At 37.7% G+C, this 27,411-nt stretch overlaps 1 protein-coding gene across 3 annotated transcripts in view; it reads right to left on the bottom strand.

The window, feature by feature from the left end:
• greb1l (GREB1 like retinoic acid receptor coactivator) overlaps nucleotides 1-23,488 on the bottom strand; it is a 63,527-nt gene extending 40,039 nt beyond the window's left edge. For 2 of the 3 annotated variants that reach the window (XM_059344322.1, XM_059344324.1), the window contains exon 1: nucleotides 23,382-23,488. The gene's annotated coding sequence lies outside the window, so the exon portion shown is untranslated. Of the gene's footprint in view, nucleotides 1-3,081; nucleotides 3,266-23,381 lie in introns of those variants that run through there. The other variant, XM_059344323.1, reaches the window with a different exon arrangement.
• Nucleotides 23,489-27,411: the final 3,923 nt, after the last annotated feature.

Raw genomic sequence — 27,411 nt, 5'->3', positions numbered from 1 at the left:
CATCTACGAGTAGGGCTGAACAAATAGTATGTGCTAAAATACCATTTTTGAATGAATTATTGTGGTGCTGCAAGATTTCCTGGCCTGCAAATCATATTTAATAAGGCCTAGTTTAATGTGACAGGTATTGCTTGAAAAAACCCCTCTCAAAACATGAAGTAAAATGACATATTAAAAGGTAGATTGCTGCAAGTATACATCAAGAAAATTTACATTTATTCCAGAAGATTGTGAAAGATATATTTTTTCATGAAACTTTTGACAACACATGGAGAAAAAAAAGACAGCAGGTCTAGGTATTGCATGTAAGATTTTTTTTTTTTGCAAGATAAAACCAATGTTGAAGTAATGCACCATTACACTGGAAGCCAACCACTCACAGAATGAATGGGTGTACTTATAGTCACACAATGACAGATGTACTCACTATTAGGAGGCTAAAAATGTGTTATGTGACACCGCCGCCCGGGGCTATTTTCATAAAACACAATTGGGTGTTTTAGTTTGTAGCTGCACTCACTACACACAGTCACTCTAGTCTGAATGGATGTGGCAGTTACTCTGACCCTTTGACAAAGTATTGTTTAGCCACTCAGGCCCTTATACAACATAAGCAAAGTTCCCTTTAAAACACAATCTAGCCTGTCATCACTTCTGACTGAGGGGTACCAAATCTGTAAGAGGGGTCCAAGTCCATCAAAAGGCAACTGTACATAAAGTGGTTCAACTTGCATTTATTGACCACAATGTAGCTTATTTTGTGAATGATTAGCCAGTGTGATACAGCTAATCAAGGGAGAGAGCTAAAATGTCAATATGTCAGACAGAAACCTCCTTCACCTCCTCAGCAACTGAATCACTGACTGAAATTAGAAGAAAACTATTTCAGAATTTGATTTGTCATTGATTGTGTGAAATGTAGTTTTCTGGCTTTCATCGCACAAGTTCACGCTTTCTCCTCCCGCGGGTGTTCCCACAAAGGTCTCTGCTAATTACCCAGGGAGCAGAGTCTTGGAATATTTTGATGCTTATCTTGTCATGAAAGGTAGACGACACAGAAGGAGACGCAGATGTCTGCCGAGATGAAGACGGAGAAGCTGTAAATCTAGACAGCGACACGAGCCCGGCCTGAGGTGCTTCATAAGCTTTTGTTTCTCCTTCAGTGACATTTGAAGGAATGTTTGGGCGGACACACAGTTTTCATCTCTTACACAAGATCAGTTTGAGTTGAAGTCAATGGTTAAACATACACACTTCAAACATGCACTTTGTAATGCAACTGCATGTGCAGCCAGCACGTGTAAATCATACAGTCAGGTGTAAGTTAGACCACTCTGCTGCTGAGGTTGTGATCACTTTTTGCGACACCAAGAGGCAACAATACAAAAGACAAAGGGATTGTTTTATTTTAAATATTAACCCATTGAAGCCTGGAAAGCGGATACGTTGTTTTGTAGTATTTGTAAAAGCTCTCAAATACTTTTTGAATTTCATTTCTATCTGTTACAGAGGCTGAAAAATCTATTATTTAGTAGAAGCGTTGACACTTCTGTTGAATTTCCAGAAAAACTTCAGGTTTTAGGGGCTTATTTTAAAATCGCCCAGAGGTTTTACAGGCGTTTCAGGCCTCAATGGGTTAAAGGATTTTTGGTGATTGTGTTGAAGTATTTTTCCACATTCAAGCAGATTCCTAACCTTGAAAGCAAAATAGCTAAAAAAGAAGCATTCCCCAAACTTTCAAGAATTTGTACAAACCCTGCAGTTAAAAATATCTATCTTTTAAATGATTCCATTAACTTTCTTCAAACTGTTTTTGTTGCAAAGCGAGTGCACCTGCATGTGCACCCAGGATGTGTAAGTCATATATGTGTGTATAATATATGCAGCACAAACAGAAAGACTAACTTGCTGAGTTAGTGATATTCCAGTGAAGAAACATCTAATTGTAGCATTTTAAAATTGTTCTATTGATGTTGTTGAAACACTTTCAAAATTGCATTATCAGTCATCACTTATCTGCTATCTGTTCAGCTGATCTGTTCTGAAATGATCTGATCTATATTTCAATGTTTTCTCTGAACATCTTGTCTTTTTTTTTAAACCCATCATTTTGTTTATTCTTTATTATTGAATAATGGAAAGAAAAAGCAATGTTTAATGTTGCAGGTAAGTATAGATTTTGATCACTGCAAATGAATAAAATGATAAAATGGCACTTACATTTAATGAATCTTGCATGAATGTTCATATTATTTACATCCGCTGTAATTTGTGCTTTTTTTAAGTGCAAATAGTCACTATTGTGTCTTCATTAAAGTGATCCTAATTTAAATCATATTGTAAAAAATGCATCTTTTTAACCAATTTTTTAACTCTATCAAATTGATCTTACTTTTAACCCTGCCTTTTCTTTCTCTCCTTTTGTTTCTCCCTCAACTGCTTAATTACATTACTGTTTAGAGGGAGAGAGGCAGGATTAAACTTACTTCCCCTCTTGACCTAGTTTAATCAAATCCTGACTCAGCAGATCAAAGCCAACACATTAGTAAATTAAAGTGAAGAAATCCTTTCAGGTGGTTTTATTCTTTTCAATATAAATGTTTGAGAAAAGAAGGCAGTAAGATTTTGATACTGTAGATACTGTCAAACTTGACACTTGGCTATTGTTTAATCTGCTATTAAACAACAGCAAAGTACAAAATCCAGTATTTAGTCAAATAAAAAAAACCCATTGACTTTTCTTTTCACCTCAATCTAAAAAATGCAAATAAAATGTTAATGAAATTTTTGATAAATATCTAAACTGTCTTCACCTCCTTGTTATGCATTTACATTTAAGCTTCATACCAGGAGCTGAAATGCGAGAAAGAGCTGTTAACATTAGAAAAGCTGTGCTGAAAAGACACTGCCCATCAGACAGGAGAGAAAGGGGGATGGGGGGTAAGAAATGAGGAGGAAAAAAAAGACAAACATTTCTCCCTGCTCTCTAAATTAGGTGCTAAAAGCCCATCTCATTAATGCTACATCAGGGCCACACGTCACACTCAGCAAGCAGCTAATAAAAAAAAGCTTCAGCTGTACCTTCCATGACGACTCGACCAGCTCTTGAACCCTTAAAATCCAAATCAAATGCAAGTAAATCCCAAATGTGAAGGAAGTAATTTTCAGATATAGTCCATTTTAGATAATAAATCCTGGTGGGGAGAATTTGTTGATATCCAGGCAGCATATGGAGATTCACTCTTCTCTGGTATGTCTCAAGTCACCTTTGTCATGATACTCTATGGAGAGAAATGAGAATCCCACTCTTTCCCCTCAGAACAGCAGAAACCCTCCCTCTCTCTCTCTCTCTCTCTCTCTCGACCTCTCTCTCTCTCTCACTCACATGCAAACAAACACACACACACATACACACAGACCCCTCCCCCTAGTCCACTATGCCCTCCTCTGTCCTGTGCCATTTGCCAAGGAGGGAGGGAATCCAACGGGGGCTCATTCATCTTGGCCCTGCTGACCCCCTGTGGTGACAGATGCTCTTGGAGGCCTGCGGAGCTGCGGGGGGGGAACAAAGAGGAAGATCCCCGCATTTCCCCACTGCCACACAGCCAGGGCGCCCTGCCACGCGTGACCCCCAGCACGCCAAGACAGAGTCAGGTGGAAGTTTTCATTTTTTTTGGAAAAAAGAGAGGGGAGGTGGGGTACATCTTTAAATCAAACTTTCGCTCTCACGCTCTGTGCTGACACACCCGACTTTTTTATTGGGGGCCAATTCAAGCGACAGGAGAATCCATCCCCAGCAAAATGGGAACAAGAATGTCAGGTCAGCTCAAGCATTTTGTCTTCGTAGCCTTGCCCAGGATTGACCCCACACTGGGCTTTTACTCCTGCTATAAATACCAGGGGCTCATCTGGTCAAAATAAATAAACAGAAATGCACCACAAATCAACAGGCGCTGGCAGATGTTAGGGATTCTATGTCATTAAAGGCCAGTGATCAGGGTTGCTATCTTATCACGGGGCTGCTAAATGGAGAGCGTGCTCATTTACAGGAAAGGGGCTCCAGAGCGATCGCACTGTATGTAAGTGAAGTTAGGTTTGTGTTACATTGCTGCAAAAACATGCACATCTGCAACATCTGAGCAAAATGTCAAACTTACTTTAAATACGAGCCAAATTAAATCACTCTTCCCTTAATCCATTGAGGCCTGAAACGCCTGTAAAACCTCTGGGCGATTTTAAAATAAGCCCCTAAAACCTGAAGTTTTTCTGGAAATTCAACAGAAGTGTCAACGCTTCTACTAAATAATAGATTTTCAGCCTCTGTAGCAGATAGAAATGAAATGCAAAAAGTATTTGAGAGCTTATACAAATACTAAAAAACGACATATCCACTTTCAAGGCTTCAATGGGTTAAGGCCACATAGAGCAAATGATATTAAAGGTTTACAATCTAATATTAACTATTACATTTTAAGTCTGCTAAGTTAAGTTGCTAAGATTATGTATCTCAAAAGCATTTCCTTATTTCCCAATTTTTTTTATCCATTTTGTTAAGTTGTGTACTTAAATTACAGTATGTCCAAAAAATTTCAAACCTCGTGTCTTATGTCATTTTAATGAGTTTTTATTTTGTTGCCTGTCAGTAACGTCATATGCCCTGCAGCATGCGTCAGTGTTGTGGCTGTCTGCCTGAAGCTGTCATAAATGTACTTTAAATGCCATATTTTTACAATAAACTTCTTTTTCCTTTTATATTTTAACTGGATGAAGGATTTTAGCGATCGGACATTTAGATCTTAAGTTATCAGAGAAAAAACATGAGCAAATGTTAGTAGTAACTGTCTGCCAAACAGTGTTGGAGAGACATAGATTTTTAAAATAAACCCACTTTTTTAGCTGTTTTTACCCATTTTTTTATCACCAGGCCCGCTTGTTTTAGAGAAGAGGAGACCTCTGCGGGTAATTCAGCTCCAGGTACAAGCCTCCAGGATGTTTGGATCTTAAGTTATCAGAGAAACAAGCTGAGCAAACATTTAGAACCATGAAACCAACAACCATGAAACACCACTACGTCGTGACACCAACAATCTCCTTCTTATGTTATTATCTGATTGAGAGAGAGAAAATTACATTTTGTGCATTTAATCATTTACTGTGGCCTCACACATCTAAAGTAACAACAACACAGTAAAGGCCTAATGCTCATATGTCTGTTTTCCTGTCTGTCGACTAATTAATGCTGAGTAAAGGCAGCAAGAATTTGTCAGGTAAACAGTAGGTCTAAGTAAACTCACATCTATTTGATGGCAAGGAAAAGGGAACTCTCCATTTAGCTTGACAACATTTTTAGGTCTCTCTTTAAAACCAATATTTCCTCTTAAACTATTTGATCTGTTTCTTGAAGAGTGACTTTAATTGCGATGAGAGAAGAACAGCGTGTATTATGTGCAAGAACAACCTGTCTTGGATTTGGGTTTTTCTGGTAAACATGAGTACAAGAGTAAATACCTGCCTAAAACAGGCTACAATAGCAGTAAATGATTACAATAAAGCCTGGTTACATTTCTGTTGTCGTAAATTCTCACATCAACGTCTCCCTTTACTGGCCCAGGTGTTTTGCTTCACTGAGCCGTGTGACTGGTGTTCCAGTTCATTACCACAGACACAGTCGACAGTTGTTTTAATCGAGTCGTGTGCAGCTCTTCTCACCTCCTCTCCAATGGTTATATTAGGGCACCGTCAGTGCAACGGCTGCTGTAAACCACCACAAAAGCCAATCAGGGCCTCCATTAGTGCTTACGGGGCTCTCATGCGGTCATTTCTGTCAATCAGCCACATTTGTCTAAACATTGGGCTTGAGTTTGACTGTGAAATTTGTCCGGCTATTGCTGATTTAGACCACACATGGGAACGTATCGCTGAGCCTCGAGCAGTGCTTCAGAATCACATTTTTAAGTGACGGAGATGTTGTAAATTAACTGCAGCTATCAGGTGTGAGAAAAGTGAAATCTCTGAACAATGATCCATCTGATAGCAGCGCAGCCACAAGTTCAACTGAGGGAAAAGAGCCGTCAGTGTGATTTATGTCTCAGCCCCTGACTTTGACGCGGCCTGTCTTAAATAGCCCATTTAGAATGGAGATAATGAGTAAACCCAGCATTTTGTTTGGCCTCAAAAGAAACTGTGCAAAAAAACAAAGGAGTGTGGATTGAATGCTTGCCCGCCTCCCGAGCCCATCCTTCACCGCTGCATTGAGCTCCTGCTAAAGTCCCTGACAAAAGGGAAGTATCCCTGCCACTGCCACCTGAGGAAAGACGAGTCACATGATCAGCTGTGGGGGGTTCTGCAAGATCTTGGGCTTGATGCTTTTAAATGTAGAGGGGGTGGGAGAGAGAGGGGTTCTTCCTCTCTTAGGATTCCCAGAGGAGCCTCACAGTGTTGGCTGACTCAGCAAGTTTCCAGTTAGTCATGTGCACAACAGTTACAGAGAAGCAGCTGTTGGCAACAGAAAAGTTATATCTCATGCTCCCTCCAGTGCTCATTAACAGGGCCGTCATCCACTAAAGAAATGATTAAGTCAGCTATTCGTGATTTTGTCACCTAATCAAATTCACCGACAGATCTGTCAGGATGTTCTCCACAAACAATCACACAGAGGGACAACTTTAAATCTTGTGTTTACCAGAGGCTTATTCCTGGTAAAATAAGTTATTCAATGACTAATCAACTAAAAAATGTTTAGTTGACTAACTGGTTGCTTCGATCCTAGTAAGTTTCTTTATTCTTTTTCTTTTAATGTTTTTTTTTATGCTGAGTTACGAATTTCTAAGAAACCTATAAGCACATCTCTGGCATAAGTGGCTAAAGGGATGCTTTTACATGATTCTCTCTGGAGAAACTCAGTTTTACAGATCTATCAATTAAATCAACTAGTCATCTAACTTGACCTGTATTTTTTACAGGATTATTTTTCCAGTCTTTGAATTAAAATGTAATCCTTCAGAATATGCAATTTAACCGGTTAAAATCTTGCAATTGTTCATGTTTTCTCCTCTTCCCTCTTCTTGCCCTTTACCATTGACCGGTGTTTGACCACGGCCGCTGACAGCTTTACAGTATGAAATAGAACTCATTGTTGTCTTATTCAATATGGCTACTTGACTAGAGGGGGCAGTCCTACAGATTAATTATGTATGAAGAAAAACATGCAAGGAAAACAAAAAAGAATCTAAGACACAAAATAGTGTAGTGTTAAAATATAGGACTAAAATATATGACACCAATATATATATATATATATATATATATATATATATATATATATATATATATATATATATATATATATATATATATATATGTATATTTATATTTATATATATATATATATATATATATATATATATATATATGCAGATGCAGATGCAGATCGTATGCAGATGTCTGTTTCAAGAGATCAGAAGTAGGTGACCCAACTACCTGTCTAATTTAGCTCATTAGGACTACTTTGATTGATGACATAACATGGCAGGTTGAGGCTCTGATACTTCAGGAGAAATTAAAAGTCCTCTGCCAATGAGGTTCAACCGACAAATCTAGAGATGAGAGATGAGTATCAGGTGGGGAGGAAGTACAGCAACCGAGGTGCTACTTAGCACGTCTGACTCTTATAATAAGAAAACAATCCTGCAGCGGAACTGTCAAAAAACAAAACAAGAAAACAAAACTGCCACCATGTGAAAATTCCCGCAGCAGAGCTCCCTTCTCTGCCCGCGTTAGGTGGGCTACCTGACGCCAAAGGTGTGAGTCCTCGCACTGTTGTTTACTATCCGGGTGGCAGTCCACGGCTCTAATTTCCTTATAAAAGCCCCACAACCTTCTTCGAAAACCCCTCCTCCCGCTCCTCGGGACTACCTGCTGGGCCCTGAAGTGCAAATCGGTGCTAGTGAGGATAGCAGATGAGCTAAGGTCATTCATGGCTTTCCAGTGGGCCACACAAACAAAGGCAAACATTCCAGCTGAATGCCATTGCTGAAGTCGGCAGCAACAGAGAGAAAGAGGCAGAGAAGGAGACAGAGCAGGGCTCAGTGGAGATAATAGCCTGAGGGTGCATGTGTGTGTGTGCACGTGCATGTGTGTGTGTGTTCTAGGGGATTATCTGTGGAACTATAAAGTGGGGTGAACCAGGGTTTAAGGCCTGGTGTGAGCAGAGGGACCGGGGGCAGGGTACAGGACCTGAGGAGGGGCGGACAAAAGGAGCATTTGGGCAGATGAAGAAGTCATCATCATTAAGCCACTGGAAGTTTACTGTCCAGTTATAAAACTCATTTCAAAATTAGGGCCGAGGGGGTGCGTGTGAAAGGGCAGCGGGGCTGAGAAGGCCTGCGAGGAGCTGGAGGGCGGTGTACCGACTCGCTGAGGAACTATAGCGCTAATTCATTAGGGGACAAGCGGCCTTTGTGTTAACACTAGGTTGATTGGAGTGGTGACCTTGCCACACACTCTGGCCCAGCGGATGAGTTTAAGGGCAAGGCATTTAACCTTAAACTAAATCTCTGCCACAGACAAAGGCATCATTTAATGCCACAGGTCCAACGGAAAGATATCTGATTCAGCACAAATGGAAAACAAGCCACCTCATGGATTAGACTCTGCTTGTTTATATATAAAATAATTATAATCTATATTAAAATGTATATTTTTGCATTATTGCTTTAAGTTTCTTGTTTTTGTTAAGTGGCCGATGTTTAATTACCTCTGCCAGGGAGGTCATGTTTGTCTGATTTTCAGCAGGATTACAGAAAAAACTACTGGCCGGATTTTGGTGAAACTCACAGGAACACAAATCGTTTTTCCAATGCCCTCCAGTTGTATGTTTTTATTAATTACATTTTAATGAATACAGATTTTTTTGTTATGCCGTGTGGCTTTGTACTGGTGTATCGTTTTCATTTTTGTTGTTGTGGTTATCCTTTATATTATTCTTTGTATGTTATTTGTGTGTACATTGTCTAATTTGTAAATATGTTTCTGAGTCTTTGTTGTCTAGAATTGTGTTTTAGTGTTTTGTTTTCATATTATGGCTCCTAATAAGTAATCCACTGTTCTTTTCTTTGTTTCTTCGTTAATAAAAATAATTAGATAAAAAATTTAAATAAATAAAATAAAAAATAAAAAAGTATGGGTGTTGAATCATGACAGACAACCAAAAAAACAAAAAACAAATGTATTTTTAATATTTATAAAACAAGAAAATAAAATCTATAAAATGTCACAAAATAGTGGCCATTATCTAATAAAACATTTTTTTATGTATAACTGGGGTTGCTCAATTTTTGTAAAAAATGAATGATTAATTGTGAGTTAATTATCAATTATTTTATTTTTGTTGTACAGCAGTGGTTCTAACATTGTACAGTAACAAACAAGTTAATTCAACCTCTCATTAGCTGTGATTTTTCTTTCAAACTGATTTACATATCTCATTTTTCCAACAGTAAAAATAATCTTGCCAAATCTAAACTGAGATGGCTTACTTTGGGGCATCTCAGCCATAAATAACAAACCTCATATTTTCACTTTTTTGCACTTTACAGAATGAAAGATAACGTAAATTTCCAACATTTCTTGACAAAAAATGTCCACTCTTTGATAACGTGACCGGGGAGCAGAGAGGTCAGTTCTCATGGCCGTTATCCCTGATAGAATAAGTGAATGAAAGTGAAGGACGAGTGACAGTTTACAACGCTGTTCATGACTGTGTAATAAAATGGAAGGCCTGTCAGTGAACCCAATCTGCATTTTACAACGCTGCCGGGTTGAACGTCAGTTCACCCAAGTCAGAACAACAGGGAGAGACACAGGACCCTAATGCATTTATGGACTTATTCAGTGAAGCCATATTGAATAAGACAACAATGAGTTCTATTTCATACTGTAAAGCTGTCAGCGGCCGTGGTCAAACACCGGTCAATGGTAAAGGGCAAGAAGAGGGAAGAGGAGAAAACATGAGCAGTTGCTACATTGTAACTGGTTAAAATGTATATTCTGCAGTTTTAACTGGAAAAATAATCCCAAACATTATACAGTACAGGCCAAAAGTTTGGACACACCTTCTCATTCAATGCGTTTCCTTTATTTTCATGACTATTGACATTGTAAATTCATCAAAACTATTAATGAACACATGTGGAATTATGTACTTAACAAAAAAGTGTGAAATAACTGAAAACATGTCTTATATTCTAGTAAGCAAAGGGGTGGCTACTTTGAGGAATCTAAAATACAAGACATGTTTTCAGTTATTTCACACTTTTTTTGTTACGTACATAATTCCATATGTGTTCATTCATAGTTTTGATGCCTTCAGTGAGAATCTACAATGTAAATAGTCATGAAAATAAAGAAACCGCATTGAATGAGAAGGTGTGTCCAAACTTTTGTCCTGTACTGTATATCTATGAAAAACACGTAAAATTAAAGTTTCTTCTATATTATTTATTTTTCCACCAGTGCTTTTAATTGTAGGATGTTTCCTGTTTTGATATAAATTGATCCTCCACCATCATCACAGCTCCTTCTAACATCTGGTGCACACCGAATGGCTCATCCCAGAGCAGATCTTTGATGATGGTTGACCAGGCCTTGTCCTGGCCATAAACTGTTGTTTAGACAGCCCTGTTTGTTATGGGGTGTAAAAGGAGAGCCATGGATCACGTTGAGAGGGCCAACACTATCAAAACACTGGCTCTTATCAGATGACAGAACTTGCAAAGGGGTCAGGTTTTGTTTCAGGGGCTGGCTGGAGCTGCCACATCCCATTAGTCAGACTGAGGATGTGATAATAACGGGGGAATCAAGAGATGATCATCGTGTCAACCAGATACATTAGAGGGGCTTGGTGTTCTGTGGAATTTTTTCAAGATCAGTTATTGTGCCAATATGACACATCGGTTACGGTACTAATACCAAAACATACGTGTGACAAAATAATCTTAATTTATGATATATAATTGAATGAATATAATTATTTTCACCTACACTGTAATAAATTATTCTTCAGGCATTTAATTTTACTTAATATATTTGATAAAATGTATTAAATATAAATGCATCCTTGATTTTGTTTAAGTAACTTTAATATAAAAATGTTTGAGATAGAATCTACTTATTTTGACCACATTAAATATAATCTTTATGTGTGTGTAATTCTAAATAAAGAGAATTTTGAATGAATCCAACACAATAGAAATAGTCTGTTTTTAATTGACAGGCACTTCCTGTTGAGTTGTTATTAACTCAACTTGTAACGTAGTTAGATTTAATTAATAATATTGCGTGCAATCTGTTGCCTCAATTTTATTGAGTAGCTATTGTTTATCTTTTTTTACAGTGTATTCGCTTTTTCTGATCTTACAATACATTCAGTATTCAGTTAGTTTAATGGTTTATGGTATTTCTGAATATTATCCTGATCATTTCGAAGGAAATGTCTTGTATTTAAGTGGTCATTAGAGTGAAAATGGACATTTCCTTGACAGAAAATTTCCATTTAAACCTATCAAAAACGTAATTAACTATTAATAATGAATAAGACTGACTTCAGTAACTGACACCTTTTCATACTCAGCACTACAAACACATTCTGGAAAAGCTTGTTTTAATTGTAAATCGATTAAAGGGTCACCAGAAAGGTTATAAGCAACTATTTTATTAATTTGATAATTATTAGCTTTTTTACAAGAAGAAAAAAGTGCAACACTGACTGGTTTAAGCTTCTGAATCATTCATATTTAAACTGAAACAGACATTTTTTGCTTTCATCCAACATTTTATAGATGATTAATTTATTGAGAAAACAATGAGCAGATTAATTGGCAATAAAAAGAAAAGCTGCAGCCACACCCTGCTCTACTTAATAGTTGGAACATTTTTGATGCTTTAAACTTTTTTTCCACACCAAAGAAATATACATAAAAGGCACAGATACAAAAGACAGGCGATCCACTCAGAGTTCAGTTAAAGTTCTTCCCTGAAAAGTTCACACAGCTGACACACTAACTCAATTTAGCCACGCAGGAGCACTGAGCTCATGGAGAGGACATAAGAAAGAGGTCTGTTGTGTTCATCAGGCGTCCAGAGAGAGACCCACCTTTCACAATAGGACCTCTCCTTTCTTTTCCTTCCTGAAAAAAGTCTCAGCCACCTTGAATCCATTTGAGTGACACCATGACAAAGAGGCTTCTCAATGTCCCGACGAAGGACCCTCCTCCTCTTTCCCTCAAAACTTCCTTACCGGGCGATCAGCTGTATCCATCATGTCCCTCTTCCTGACCCCAGGCGCCACTGCTGCATCAGCAGCACCCTGCCCCCGTCACCCCCCCCCCCCCCCCCCCCTCCTGCCACATGCCCTCCATTACCCCCCACCCTCTCGATTAATAAGCACCAGGTTGCCCTCGGTGACAGGACCCACACTTAGATCCCATCAGTCCTCCTCATTGCAGCGAGAGCCACGGCATCAGCAGGACTCTTTTTTTTGTCTTAATGGGACAATGGGAGCAGAGCCGTCCTTTGTTGAGGGCTCAACACACACACAAACTGTGCTGATGAGAAAGAGTGACAGTAAACCTATTCAGGCCTGCTGCACTTCATCCTCCACTGATCTCTGCGAGAGATGAGATACTTTACCAACTGGCAGATGTGACAATTAAGATGGCACTCAGGAGCAAAGTGAAACTGTGATGACTTCAAATGTGTTCCCTCTTTGTTTTCATCACGCCACAGCACAGAAAAAGGAAATCAAAAGCGGATATTTTTCAAACCCTGAAGTCATGAAGGGCAGTCTTTCCTAGTGACTCTGGCTGTGACTAACACAAAGGCTTCGGTTTCTCTTTAAATTATCTTTCTTACTCAACTTTACCACAGCGAAACAGCAAACATCTTTCAGTGGAATCGTATCGCGATTAAATCATTATGGTACACAATTATGTAATCTAATTAGGGTTGTCAAATGTAACGATACTCAAAAAAGTATTGATACTAAAATGTTGTAACCGGATACAATACTCATTTTCAAAAGTATCGAGTATCTGAAGCTTTTTCTCATAGTTGCAGTTTCTTTTTGCACAACTGTTATTTATTATAAATATTTAATCTGTGGTTCTGTTAATTTTTACATGTTGCATTTTTCTTGTTAATAAAAATATTTCTGTTAAATTTTGGGGTCTTAGTTTTTATCCTGGTGGTATCGAAAATGGTACCGAGTATCGAATATTTTCCTGAGTATCGGAATCGAGTTGAAAATTTTAGTATCGTGACAACCCTAAATCTAATAATAATAATTATATTTTTTCTATTTCTATTTTATGGTTGATGGTTTATGGTATTTCCAAGGAAGGTTTTTGGGAAAAGTAATTCAATGGTAATTACAGGGGAAAAAGTGGAATTTCCTTGAAAAAAACACCAACTCCATTTAAACCAAACTTAAACTTTTAATTAATACTGTATAAGACGTATGGGACAGGTTCCTGACCTGTTTTCATACTTGGTGCTACAAACACAATTTGATCCCTGTTCTCAATTATGTCATCTAATAATAGTAACAATAAAAAACAGCAACTCAAATTTGTCAGAAAATCTGATGTGCATGCATGTAAAAATAATCAGTTTATAGCTGGATTTTTTTTCTTCTATAATTTCACCTGAAACGGTGCCCATTTTGCTGTAAGGTCTTTAATTAATGAGTAAAATAGCTAACCTGGCTCTGCTGGAAAGGACAACTGTATCCCCCTACAGAGACTGAGGTTGCATTATGAATTATTAAGTCTTCAGAAAGGAGACAAGAACAGCATGATCACAGCACATATGGATTACCATACTATATTGAATATGGCACTTAACATAGGGGAGGCTATTTGCAGGTACATTTGTGCTCAAGTATTTGAAGCTGACATTCTGGAAAACGGATAACATACAGAAGGGATGTTAGTGATGTTAAATATATTGTTACATATTGTTAAAAAAACAATCAGGATTTTGTCATTTCCAATGCCTTTCTATGTCCCGTTTACCTGTTTCTATGCACCTCTGGCTGGGCTTGTATTGCAAATGTGCACACAGAGAGAATGAAAAGAGAGAGGTGGAAGGAGAATGACCTCCCCTGCCACAGAGGAACATTGAGTCCTCGCAGCAGAAGGCTGGGTCCTGGTCACCGTAGCCTTGGACGATCTGTGACAGCCTATGGAAAAAGCCCTCTGCTACAGACAGCACTCTCCCTCACAGAGCCTGGCAGCATCAACACACACTGACCTTGTGTTTGATTATGAGGGAGGGAGAGCGTGAATGCCCTGCTTGGGATGGTGTGTGTAGGGAGATTTTGGGACAATATAATATATGTGGGTAAAGGCAATGATGCTGCTGTGGGAAATCTGACTGCAAGCCTGAGTGTTTCCAGCTGTTGTTGGCACGAGGCCTGCCTCTTCACAGCAACGATGCCAAGATATACAACACTGCAGGATGTGTCACAGTACTGTAACTTTTTAAATACTGACAATTCACTGTGAATCAGATAGAACTGCAACAAAATCCTACATTTATATCTAATAAATCCCCTGTCAAAAGTAAAATGTGATACGACTGATGGAGAATAAACCTAGACAGGAGTGCAGAATCTAAAATCTACTGATGGATGCTTCTGCTCATTTAAACAGCTCAATAAGTGCCATAAAGGCAAGGGTAGTTCACAAACAAATATAGACCTGGATAATTACTGAAGGGACCTGAACTGGGCACAGGTCCAGAGGTCCAAAGTGTGCAAAACGTCACTAAAGTAGACATAATAACTATTAAAAGATGATAGTTTAACACTAACCAACATAAACAACTACAACGAGACTCAAACCCACAAAATAACTACTAAGAGACATAAAATGACCATAAAGAAGCATAACATGACCACAATTAGACACAAAAGACGACAAACATACAAAATAACGACAAAGAGACATATAATTAGAGCCCGACAGATATATCGGTTGACAGATATTTTTGGCCGATATTAGTCCATCAAAGGAGTGTCGGTGTATATGCTGTCCGGTGTGTGCTGTTGTGGAAACCATGTGTTACTTATTTTAAAATAATTTTTGTTGAAATAGTTTGCAATTGACTGAAACTGAATAGATCTGATGTCTATTTAGCTATTCCTATTTATTCTTTATTTTCTCAGTTATCGTTTACAGAATGAACTGATGATGTAAACGAATATTATTTAATACAGTTTTATGTTTGAGAAAGTAGCTCTCTGGGTACATTTGTAGAATGGTGAAGAAAGTATTTTCATTCAAGGTCAAAAAATGACTATATCGGTTATTGATGAATTATCCCCCTCAGTATCGGCATTGGCCTCCAAAATCCCATATCAGTCGGGCTCTAAATGTGACTCCAAACCACAGAAACGATGATGAAGAGCCACAAAACAAATACAAAACAAGTCTGTGAATTACTCAAATGTAGGACAGATGGTGCAGTCTGTTGCATGTCTGTCTTTGTTTCCTACCGCCCATGTACATAGTGTAAATATTTGGTTATTTTTTAACACATAACATAAATATATTCACCTGTGTGCTATACCAGTAAAACAGTCTTCCGGAAAAAGATAAAATAAAAAAATAATTGCAGAGGATGATCAAAGATGTGTCTAACTGCCAGGTTAATCAATAGATAGAAACCAAATACTGTGATGACTTATTCAAACGTAGTGCTTTCCAGAAACAAAATTGTGCACTTGTAGCCAAAACAAAGATCAAAATAATGGAATTGAACCTTAAAAAACATTAACTTTCCATCAGAATATTCCACTATGATCTAGCCGTGGCTCAGCACACACTGTACTCTTTAAAAAAGAACAAGTAAGCTATGAGCAGTCATTTCTGGCCGCAGGTGCTGTTCCACTGGGCTTGGCATCTGTTCAGAGGAGTGGGGTGGGGTGGATACAGCGGTACAGCCTGTGAGAACACACTGTTCCTCAACAGTGGATCCTTTCCAAGTTTCAATGGCAAGAATGAGATATTATTACAAAGACCTCTCCACAGAGCCGCATGCACACAAGCTTACATTGATGTAATGGAGACTATAAAAATCCAAGACACTGATCTAAAAAAGTGGAACACTGTAGATATGAGATAAGTACTTCATGCCACAATCCTGCTGTCGCGCTGTGATGCAAGATGCGAGGACTCCGCAGTCAGGGTCATTAACTAAATTTGTTTATTACGGTTGTAAATTAAACAGTTTAACTCAAGGGACACCTTGACATGCCATTACACACAGACAAACACACTCACGCTTTATGGCAACCCTTTGACTTTGCTCTGGACACGCTTGCGGAGGGGTGACTTGGGGCACGTTCACATAAGTTCAATTCATTTCTGTCAAGGAGCTTATTTCATCTTTGATCTGGGGCTGAGAGTACAAAGGAAAACACAGGTACAAATCTGGAACGAACTATTTTAACTTCATTTTTGATGGCTTTTTAAAAATATTTTGTAGCATGATATCAGATGCAGTGAAAAGGGTTGTGTGATCGGGAAAAAGATCAACTTATGTCATGAGACTGAAGACTGAGCAGTAAATAAACTAGGTAAAGGCTTCAGGGAGTCGTTAGTCAACCAGGAGATCTCCTGGTTGACAGAAACCAGGAGCGGTGACAGAAAACAACCTTCCATGTCACAATCTGAGTAACAGGCCAACAGGAAGTACCATCTACCGGGGTCGTGTTCCACTCATGCACAAATGTACACACACACACACACACACACACACACACACACACACACATACAATTAGCATCCCAAGCCTCCCTTTCAACAAAGAGCAGGATGTTCAGGCCACTCTTTTTGGCTGTACTCCTACGTATCGACTCCAAGTTCCTTTCATCCATCACTAAAAGACTTTGAGGCAGCAAGGCTTTTTGTTTGTAGCTGAAGACAAATTTCATCCCCACAACCTTTGCTGTTCCCCTTTACTCCTGTGTAGGCCGTAAACACAGAGGCGTGAAGTAGATAGATAACACCCCAAATTCATGGTCAGACATTTAGGAACAAGTTGTTCTTGAATCATGCTACTTTAGTTAATAAATCTTGAGACTTTGGAGATAATGTGTAGAGGCTTTTGAAATGAATTCAAGGTTTTAAAAAAAATAGAAGCTTTAATATGTGTTAACACCAAGGCTCAATGGCCTTAATTCTGGCCTGACAATAGGACTCTATAAAGTATCAGAAGATAGTAATAAACAAAATGTGCATCACAATTTCCCAGAGCTAATTTTTTTTTTTTAATGTGATCGCTTGTTTTGTCCAACCTTCAATAAAAACATGCAAATATTCGGTTTTCTATCATGGAAATTGAGAAGCTGGAACCCACGAATTCTTGACATTTTTGGGCAATAAAGTTGTTTGAGTGACTAATAAATCAATTCATTAATTTAAGCAAAAACAAAATAAGATAATATTTCACCTCAATGGTCAGTTTACATTTGAACAAAACTACAGTTGTCAACATAAATTAAATTCAAAAAACAATTTAGGGAAATACAATAAAATGTGATTCTGCATGTAAAACAAACAAACAAAAAAAATCCAATGCAAATAAAAAAAAATTATTAGGATTAATTTAAATCAAATGAAATAAAATAAAAAAATAAAAATAAATGTAACGGTTCCTGAATGAAAGAAAATTGAGGGAAATAAAATAAAAAATAATTGTTCCCCTTCTGCATGTAAAACAACAAATAAATAAATAAAAAAGAATCCAATAAAAAATTTGAATAGTTAATGAAAATAAAATAAAATCAATTGCAACAAAATAATTGTTCCGCTTCCTGCAGGTGAAACTAAGATGTAACAGCTGATGGCGGAGGGCTTTGAGGAGGAAGCCCCGCCCCCACCAGAGGGATCAATGCACATAAATGGAAGAGGTCACAGACCTTTGACATCTCCCCTCGGTCGGGGGAGGGGCACTGGCCTTTGTGAGATTGGCTTTAATGATCCAATTGCTGAGTGTGTCATGCACCTTTATACAGTACATACAGTTTGTGTCACATTGTCGTGCACCCTGTGCACACTCCATCCTTACTGTGTGTTCATTCACTAAACTGTCCAGCCACAAGTGTGAAGTTTAAATAAAGAAAATGTTGCTCTCTATCTGACCGGCTGTCCACATCCAGCTGCCTTGTTTTGCTCTTCATCACCCCCACATCTGTTTTAACCTCCCATCAGCCTCCCCACGCTCCTCTGCAGACCTTATCTGTGCTTTCCCTCCCTCCCCTTTTATGCTGCATTTTTCAAGAGGGATTTAAACACTCAAAAGGCCAAGCCAGAAGAAGATGACTACATTCTAAGATACTCTGATGCATGGAAACCATATGGACAAAACAGTGAAAAAAGCATAAACATAAATCGATTGTACTTGATTCTGGCTAAATGGTTTCCTTAAAGAGACACACACAACTACAGCAAACTGTTCAACCTCCAACCTTGACACAATTACAGTCTGTGCATATTTATCTCTCTTTATTTAATCTCAGACAAACACTACCGGTGAACACGGTGTTCCTGGCATTCTTGACCCTCCATAAAAAAGGACAGGTGAAAAGTTTACTGGCATTCATGCAGAACACATCTGGCTCTGCAGATCAGCGCAGAGACCCTCATTTAATTCTGATGTTTCTTGAATTCGGCCATTAAACAGCCTGTGTCTGATATACAATGACCTTTCTTTGGTAATTAGCTAATTCTATTCTATTCAGACTCTGAGCAGCCTTAACTGGATGGTTCATATGTCTTGATAAGAAACATTGAAACAAATATGCAATTTATATGTGTTTGTGAATGTTATTTATCAGTGAATGTCACTAAGCATATTACCTCAAATACAATACATAAGTACTGACAAAAACAAACCTGACTTCTGGTTTCACACTGAACATGAATAGCAATTTCTAGGGTCAAAGTATGGTGTTTATTTATCTCTCCATCCATCCAGACCTTTTTCCTAATACCCCTTTCGACCAGAGCAGTTCCAGGGCCAATTAGAATCCGGTGCCTGATTTCAAACCAGTTCTTTGCGTTTCGACAGCCAATGAATCGTCTCCTGGCCAGGAAAACTGGTTCCAGAGCGGCACCAACTCTTTGCTGGTCTCGAACCACGAACAACGTACATTAGGGGCTGGGAGCTTCTAACATTAACATCTTATGTTCAGTGTTAATAAGTATGTAATTGCCGTCCATAGCAATCAAGAGGAGCAGCACAAATCTGTTGTACCGGTCAAGTTTGGATGCCAATGTAGGCTCGCAAAGCCAGGAGCAACATTTGTAAAGAGACGATGTAGTCCGCCATTACTGTTATTATAGTCACAGAGATGTACGTGGATGTATGCAGTGACGTAATGATGCGTTCTGATACAGTTCACGAGTTGAACCAACTATGAACCAGCACCAGGAAAATAACTAGGGTTGTGTTGCTTGAGAAGGGATATAAGAGGACTTTGTCACTCTTTATACTACTTCACCTGACTTCCTCCTTTGCTCCTGTCATAAATACTACGGCCATTAGGGGCACTCTGAGAGCAAAGACCTCCGACAACGCCAGTCGTGCTTGGTCTTGCACTGCAAAAAAAAGGAAAAGTTGGGTGAACTCAAAATTAACGCTGTTAATAACTTAACATAACGCCGCTATGAAATGTCAGCTAATGCTGTGACCACAATTTTGAGTTAGCATTGATATGCTAACGGCTACTCTTGTAGCTGTAACAAGCAGCGTCGATAGCATCAGTTAGCCGCTAGCATCAGTTAGCCGCTAGCATCAGTTAGCCGCTAGCTTTCGCTAATGACTGAATTTCACAACAAAGAAATAAGAGTTAGCAGAACTATTGTCCCTTGTTGTGAACCCCAACTTAAAGATATAAGTAACAACAACTCACCAACTTGTTTTTGAGCAGACAACTGGTTTCCTTTGTTGTGCTAACTTACATTATTGCCCTAAATGTCAATAATTTATATTTCCAAGTTTTACCAAATTAAATCACTGTTTTAGGCCAAAAGATACAAGTTGGCTTTTTTGCAGTGTGGGATAGTCCAATATCCAGAGTTGGGAAGTCGACTTTGATGTGTTCATGAGCTTTAAATCATAAAGTGTAAAACAATATGGACGCTTTAAGATAAGATTTAAACACATTTTATTTTTGGCACATTTTATTGCTCATATCATTGTTAGCAATTTCAAGTATTTGAGTGACAACAAAAAGCAAGAGAAATAAATCAGGCGTGCCATGAAATATGATCAGAAACTAATCAGTTTGACACTATTGTATTGCTACTTTGCAAAAGAAAACATATTTTATTATTATTATTTTAGTATATGATTATCTATCATTATTGTCAGATTACAGAGTGTGTTTAAATGACACACTCATCTCTAGTGTGATAACATAAGCATGTAGCAAAAGGGAAAATTTGATTTGGTTCTGGCCTCTGTCTCAGTAATTTGATGATTGCCTATTTTGAGGACCACCTGTCCAGCCACATCGTGCTCAAAAAAGTGTGAAACAATAGCACTGATCTGGTTAGGATTTAGCCCCTTGTACCATCTGTACCCAGGATCAGAAAAGCCCACAATCACCCAGAAGTACCTCTGAAAGGATCAAGAGAAACATCTGCCTGCTTTGCTGATCAGTCCCAGTGGTGTTTTTGTGATCCAAATTGGTAAATGATCTGTGAGGTTGTTTCATGTTAAAGATTTTACTTCATTGATCAGTATTTAAAATGTTTCTGAAACTGAAACCCTTTTCGTTATTGACTGGATGGGTAATCAATTGTTATGTAAGCCTTTTTGTTATGACAGCAAAGACAAATCCGAGTGATAAATCACACACTTGTTTGTCATAACATACGGCAATAATGAAAGAACACATACATGAAAAATGTTGTGTTTCCAAAAAACATGCCTCTTTTTCTCTCTCCAGCAAATAAACAGAAACTCTAAGGACCAACTGAGCAAACACAAGCCATAAACAGCACAAGAGGAGCCCTAATGTGCTCAAAACTGACAGTGAGGGAATAATGAGAGAAAATAAATCAATCTGTCACCCTGGTGACAATTGCCTGATGTACAAATGGATGTGAAATAATCAACTATCCAGAGCTTGGTTTAGATTTATTATAAGAAATCACATGTTTCATTTGGAAAAACCCTATTTGCTTCACAATAAAACAACTGGGAATGAGGCTTGGAGATAAAAAAAAAAAGAAAAAAAAAAGAGGGACGGTTGACAAAACAGCATGCCAAATTGATTCGTTTTTATTTTGATAAGGGCATCTTTTGAGGGATGAGCCATAAAGGTTAGTTTTTAGTATGACATATCTCATTTTGTTTGAATAAAATTGCAAGTGTACCTTTTTCCCCAAATACGTATATGACTTAACTTGCATGTGTTTATTTCTTATTATTTCCAGCAATTTCATTTTGTCTGCTTCTGAATATTATTTCTTAGTTTCTTTTGTTCAGACAAGGTAAGTAGGAGATGTTTTTACCTGACATGTTTATTTCTTATTGTCAGCTTATTGTAATAATTTTCAGCAATATGAGCTTACTCAAAAACTCTTTTGAGAATGAAACTAATGAGGGCCAGACAAATTTCAGCAACACATTTCTGTTTTCAAAACTATATCCAAGTCAATTCCTGTATTCCAGAGCCAATGTGACTCATGTTTAGGAAATATAAATGTTAAGATGCTACAGTCACAGAAGGAAAACGTCCACTGTCAAACCTCAACACATCAAGGCCTTCACACAGCAACACGGAAAGGAGATGTCTCCTTCAAGGCTAAAGAGAGAAACCTGTCTGAGCGCAGGAGTGGTGTCACGTAGGCTTTACTTATCTCCTCCCAGATTAACTCCCAATTGTTCCCCGGGAACAAAGGCAGCCAGGGAGGAAACCAGCCCCCCAAAGGCCAGATGGTCAGCGTTCAGAGCCCCCTGACCCCTCCAGCCCTTGCCCTCTCTGACGGAGCTTCGCATGCTCCAGGCGAGACAGGCCACCCAGCAAATTCGCAATCCACACTCCTCACACAGAGCACATACTCACATGACACTGTCTGACGTATGAATTATGTTCAGTGGATGTTTAGTTGCAGAACCATGAATGCAATTAATGGTAATAACGAAGCTTTTAAATATTTTTATGAACATGAATACACATATTTTAAAGATAAGAAATGTAAATGAATGCACCCCAGACTGGAAATTGGTCTACATTAACATAAAAAGTGGCTGATCTGCATTTCCCATTACAGTTGGTGTATCATCAGGGAGCTCGCTGCATCTGGTAAAATTAGTTTTACTCTTCTGTAGTAATGTGCATGTAATTGTCATTAGGTCGCTCTAATGACATTTGGAAAGTAAAGAAAGGGGGTTGGGGGGGGGGGGGGGGGGGGGTGGAGACAGGAGGAATGCAACCTTTGGGACATGAAACATGAGGAATGGCAGATTAGATGTAGTCAAGACAGACTGGTTTGCCTGTAATTACAATGACAAACCACCAAATACATCTCCTGGGCCTGGTCATCTGATATGACTTTATCTATGCTGCTGAAGCCTGTTTCAACACTGAGCCTGAGGCAACTGTAACAGCCATTCAACAGACAAACATGTAAATAAGTGGCCCACTTCCAGATATACTTGACATGACTTTGTTAACAAAGATTAATCGACAGGAATGACATATTCAAAGATGAAACAAGATTATACAATCTGCATTTTAAGGCAGCACAGACTGATCTACAATTCTTAAGATAAATTAGATGACTGCTGGTCTAGAATAGGGCAAATTCTTGACTGCTAACATCACAACAAAAGTTTAAGTACCACACCAGCTCATATTACACTGCCATGTTAATTATAACATATAGGCGTACTAATTAGGCTACATATAGGACACATTTATGGCTGAGCATCACTGACAAGCATGACATTATTCAAGGCCTGTTCATTTGTGTATAATGATGGGAAAAGACAGCTTTAAAAATTATATTCCTTGAGTATTTTTGGATTATTCACACAGGCTTGATTGAACCCAAATGCATCTGAGTAGGTTCAACTTTAAGTCCCCCTTTCTATAAAACACCCTACAGTTTCTGCAGCAGCAGATTTAACGCCTTGTTTAATTCGCTGATGAAACAAACTTTAAGCATCCTTTTCAGCCCCGGTGACGTAGCAGTCACCTCGACCCTCCTCCGGAGGTCGTTAGCAGCCCGATCCTGTTTTACACATGACATGTGATTTTAAAGCAAGAGTGCAGAAAGAGAAACAGCAGCACAGTGCACGCCTACCTTTATCCGCACGGAAACGCGTTACACGGTCATGTCCACGCAGAGTTTGGGTCTGTGGGTTAAATTTGCGTCCCTGGCTTGAACACCGTCAACACACCGCTCCCGCTGCTGCTCCGGTCGCTCTGCCCTGCCACAGCTGATCTGAGCACAGTGAGGGAGCCGCCAAGTGACGTCAGGAAGTTACTGTACGTATGCGACCGTTTGGTTCAGTTCAGCGGCGGAGAAGTTCACTACAGCTTGTTGCTCTGATGGGAGGAAGGAAAAGAGAAAACAGAAAGCCTGCGTCAAAAACGTGACAAATGAACCCTTGTGCATCAATAGGGACATTCTTGGCTTTTTTTTAACCCTCTGGAGTCAATCTATTTATTGAAAATACACGTTGTATTTACATTAATAACTTTATTCATACAGTACAGGCCAAAAGTTTGCACACACACCTTCTCATTCAATGCGTTTTTCTTTATTTTCATGACTATTTACATTGTAGATTCTCACTGAAGGCATCAAAACTATGAATGAACACATATGGGATTATGTACTTAACAAAAAAGTGTGAAATAACTGAAAACATGTCTTGTATTTTAGATTCCTCAAAGTAGCCACCCTTTGCTTACTAGAATATAAGACATGTTTTCAGTTATTTCACACTTTTTTGTTAAGTACATAATTCCACATGTGTTCATTAATAGTTTTGATGAATCTACAATGTAAATAGTCATGAAAATAACGGAAACGCATTGAATGAGAAGGTGTGTCCAAACTTTTGGCCTTTACTGTATATGATATGTAGCCTAGACAAGCTGAGTAAGGCAGTTGAAAGTGCAATCATAGGAGTTTTCACAGTGTGCCATTTATCGAGACCATTTTTAAAATGTGAATTTTCTTTCTATAATGAAAACTATTATTATTTTTAATTTACATGCAAATAGACTGTTTTGTAGTTTTATTATTTGTTATTTTATCTGTGTATAAATGGTAAAAATAAATAAATAAATGGTACATTCCCATAGACACCTGTGTCTTTTGTTTGTATTTTCGGTTCCTGGCAGCTTTATACTTTGTTAATTAAAATAAAATGAAAAATCTGACTGATAGCTAAGTTTGTGTTGAGAAAAAAAGGAGCCATGCATGTGATGTAAGGAAAGACTGAAAGATGATAAACAGAGACAGAAATGAATTCACAGGAAGTTGACAAATTTGAACCAAAATCTCCTGGACTTCAGAGGTTTAAATCATTTTGGCTGTGTTAGTTTGTGCATATTGCATTAAAGAGTGTGAGCTCCTATAATAAGTCTACAACAAGCTATGTAGCTCAAATTAGAAAATGTCCCCACTCAAACCACAACTTTTACACATTTACAGCATTTCAGCATCATGCATTCTGTAATACTAGACTTCCAATTTAGGGCCCTGGCTTCAATATTGTTTTAAGTATTTTCCACCAGATTGAGCCATTTTCCTGGTTTCCACAAGGATTATGACTGTTATATAACTGCAAATTATTTGAATTATATTTTAATTGCAAGATCAATATTGTTGCTAATCATTGATATCTCTCTCTCTCTCTCTCTCTATATATATATATATATATATATATATATATAAATTATCCCCCAATTATTAAGTGTTCAGAATGAATATAACTTTTTGTGTTTTGTAAACAAACAAGCATTATAGAGTTACAATTCTAAAAAAAAAAAAAATGGATATTTTGTAGCTATATTGTCAGGTCAGAGGTTGGTTAAAATATTTAACTCAGTAAAAGTGGAAAAAAGTTAATGATACAATTATATGGTAGTTCTTTGATGCAGCAACCTGCATCCACCAAATTAACCGGTTAAATGAACCAAAATGTATTTTAAATGTGCAGTAAGAGGAAGGACACAAAATCAGACATTATATGATAAAATATAATAGCAACAAAAACAGTCCACCTGAAAATGTCATGGACCAACAGCAAAATAAATGAATTAGGAAAGGAATTTAAAAAGTAATATTACATAGTACCTGCTGTATACACACATGCATAATACTATATATGACGAAATTATATTTTGCCAAGCTGTAAGCACCATTTTATTTTTAACTTCAGATACAGGCCTGCATGTGCATGAAGTTTCTGTGGACACGAATCATTACGTTGTAACCTACAGTTTTTCTCCCATTTATGGGCTCTAAGGTAAAAATCTCTTCCTCTGCTGGCGGAAATACACTGCTGCACTGTAAAGGGCTTTCTATTGTAGGTTGCACACAAACCATCTGATTAGATAAAAAAGTAGCACGTGACAACACTTCAATCAGGAGCTTCAAGTTTCTAAACAAGAGTGAGTGCTCATCACAAAAATTGTACAACACTGCCCTCTGTTGGGTGACCTGCAGAATGAGCACACAGACAGTGAGATCACTGCTGAAAAGAAGAGAAAGAGAGAACTAAAATATTTTTTTTAAAATATGAATGGCATTTGATTCGATTCTTTGTGTAAACTCACACATGTGAAAGTCCTTACAGTTATTAATTTATTATTATCATTGAAGGGTAACATTAAATGAAGGTACACAACATTAGACTGTTATGTAGCAAGCGACTTTTGCAACAAACTAGATAGATAGATAGATAGATAGATAGATAGATAGATAGATAGATAGATAGATAGATAGATAGATAGATAGACAGATAGATAGATAGATAGATAGACAGACAGATAGATAGATAGATAGATAGATAGATAGATAGATAGATAGATAGATAGATAGACAGATAGATAGATAGATAGATAGATAGATAGATAGATAGATAGATAGACAGATAGATAGATAGATAGATAGATAGATAGATAGATAGATAGATAGATAGATAGATAGATAGACAGTTGGATGGATGGATGGATGGATGATAGATAGATAGATAGATAGATAGATAGATAATTTAATTACTGTAAAAACAAAATTTGCAGAACAATGTAATAATAAATAAACAATAAATGTATTGTCTTCCCTGGGATATGGGTTGTTGGCTTTACCAATTTGTCTATCGATCATAACCAAACCAAGGGCATAAGAACTCGATGAATCATTACAATAGAAAGGTAGGCAGTTTAGCTATGATCCAGAAACAAGAGGATCTGCAGCCCATGTAGACAATTTAGATACTGAATAGGATAGAAGAAAATAAGACAGTAAATTATGACCCAGAACAAGTGGGCATATCATTAACTCATATGGAAACATCACTGAATAGAATAGAATAGAAAATTATGATAGGGGTGCAGTGGCGGCCGGTGGTTGGCTGTTTAGTTGGGGCGAATCATCAAAACACCCACATACTTATGGGCCTGAACCCCTCTGGAGATCAACTTGAGTTAAATTTGCACCAGATTACTAGCAGTTGGGTCAAATAATGCATCATTAAGGGTTAGGGCTTACTTAAGTAAAAGTACTTATACCACACTGTGAAATTACTCCACTACAAGTAAAAGTCTTGCATTCATAAGTTAAGTAAAAGTACAAAAGTTTCAGTATAAAAATGTACTTAACCCTATAAAGCCTGAACCATTAAATAATTGCCAGAAAATTCTTCTTTTTTTAAACTGGAGTGTTTATTGAACCTGCTGACAGATAATTAAAAAAAATTCCAAAAACAATAGGGATATATGATTCTAATTTGCATCATATTTGATACATCAGTTCTTTTTGTGCAATTTGTTTGTTTTTCTTGAACTAACAAAAACATATAAAACCCAACATTTTTAACCTTTTAAGGCTTTAATTTCTTTTAACATTTTCCTCAAACATGCAAAATATTTTTTTCCATATAACACAACATCATACATCTGCTGATATGAAGTTTTCACGCAGCAATGACTGATCCACCAGTGGAACCTGCATATAAATTTTGCCATATCTTGAATTTTTGTGAAATTTGTTGCTCATTTTTTTTTCTTCAACACATGTATACATCAGGTTTTTCAGGAAAAAAAATATCACACTGATGATGTATAGGTCTCAAAAACTTGTGTATCAAATATGATAC

This window comes from Centropristis striata, chromosome 11 (genome assembly GCF_030273125.1).
Source record: "Centropristis striata isolate RG_2023a ecotype Rhode Island chromosome 11, C.striata_1.0, whole genome shotgun sequence".
Taxonomy (NCBI): Eukaryota; Metazoa; Chordata; class Actinopteri; order Perciformes; family Serranidae; genus Centropristis; species Centropristis striata.
Note: the sequence above shows the minus strand (reverse complement) of the source record. Positions and strands in the feature narration are given on the sequence as shown.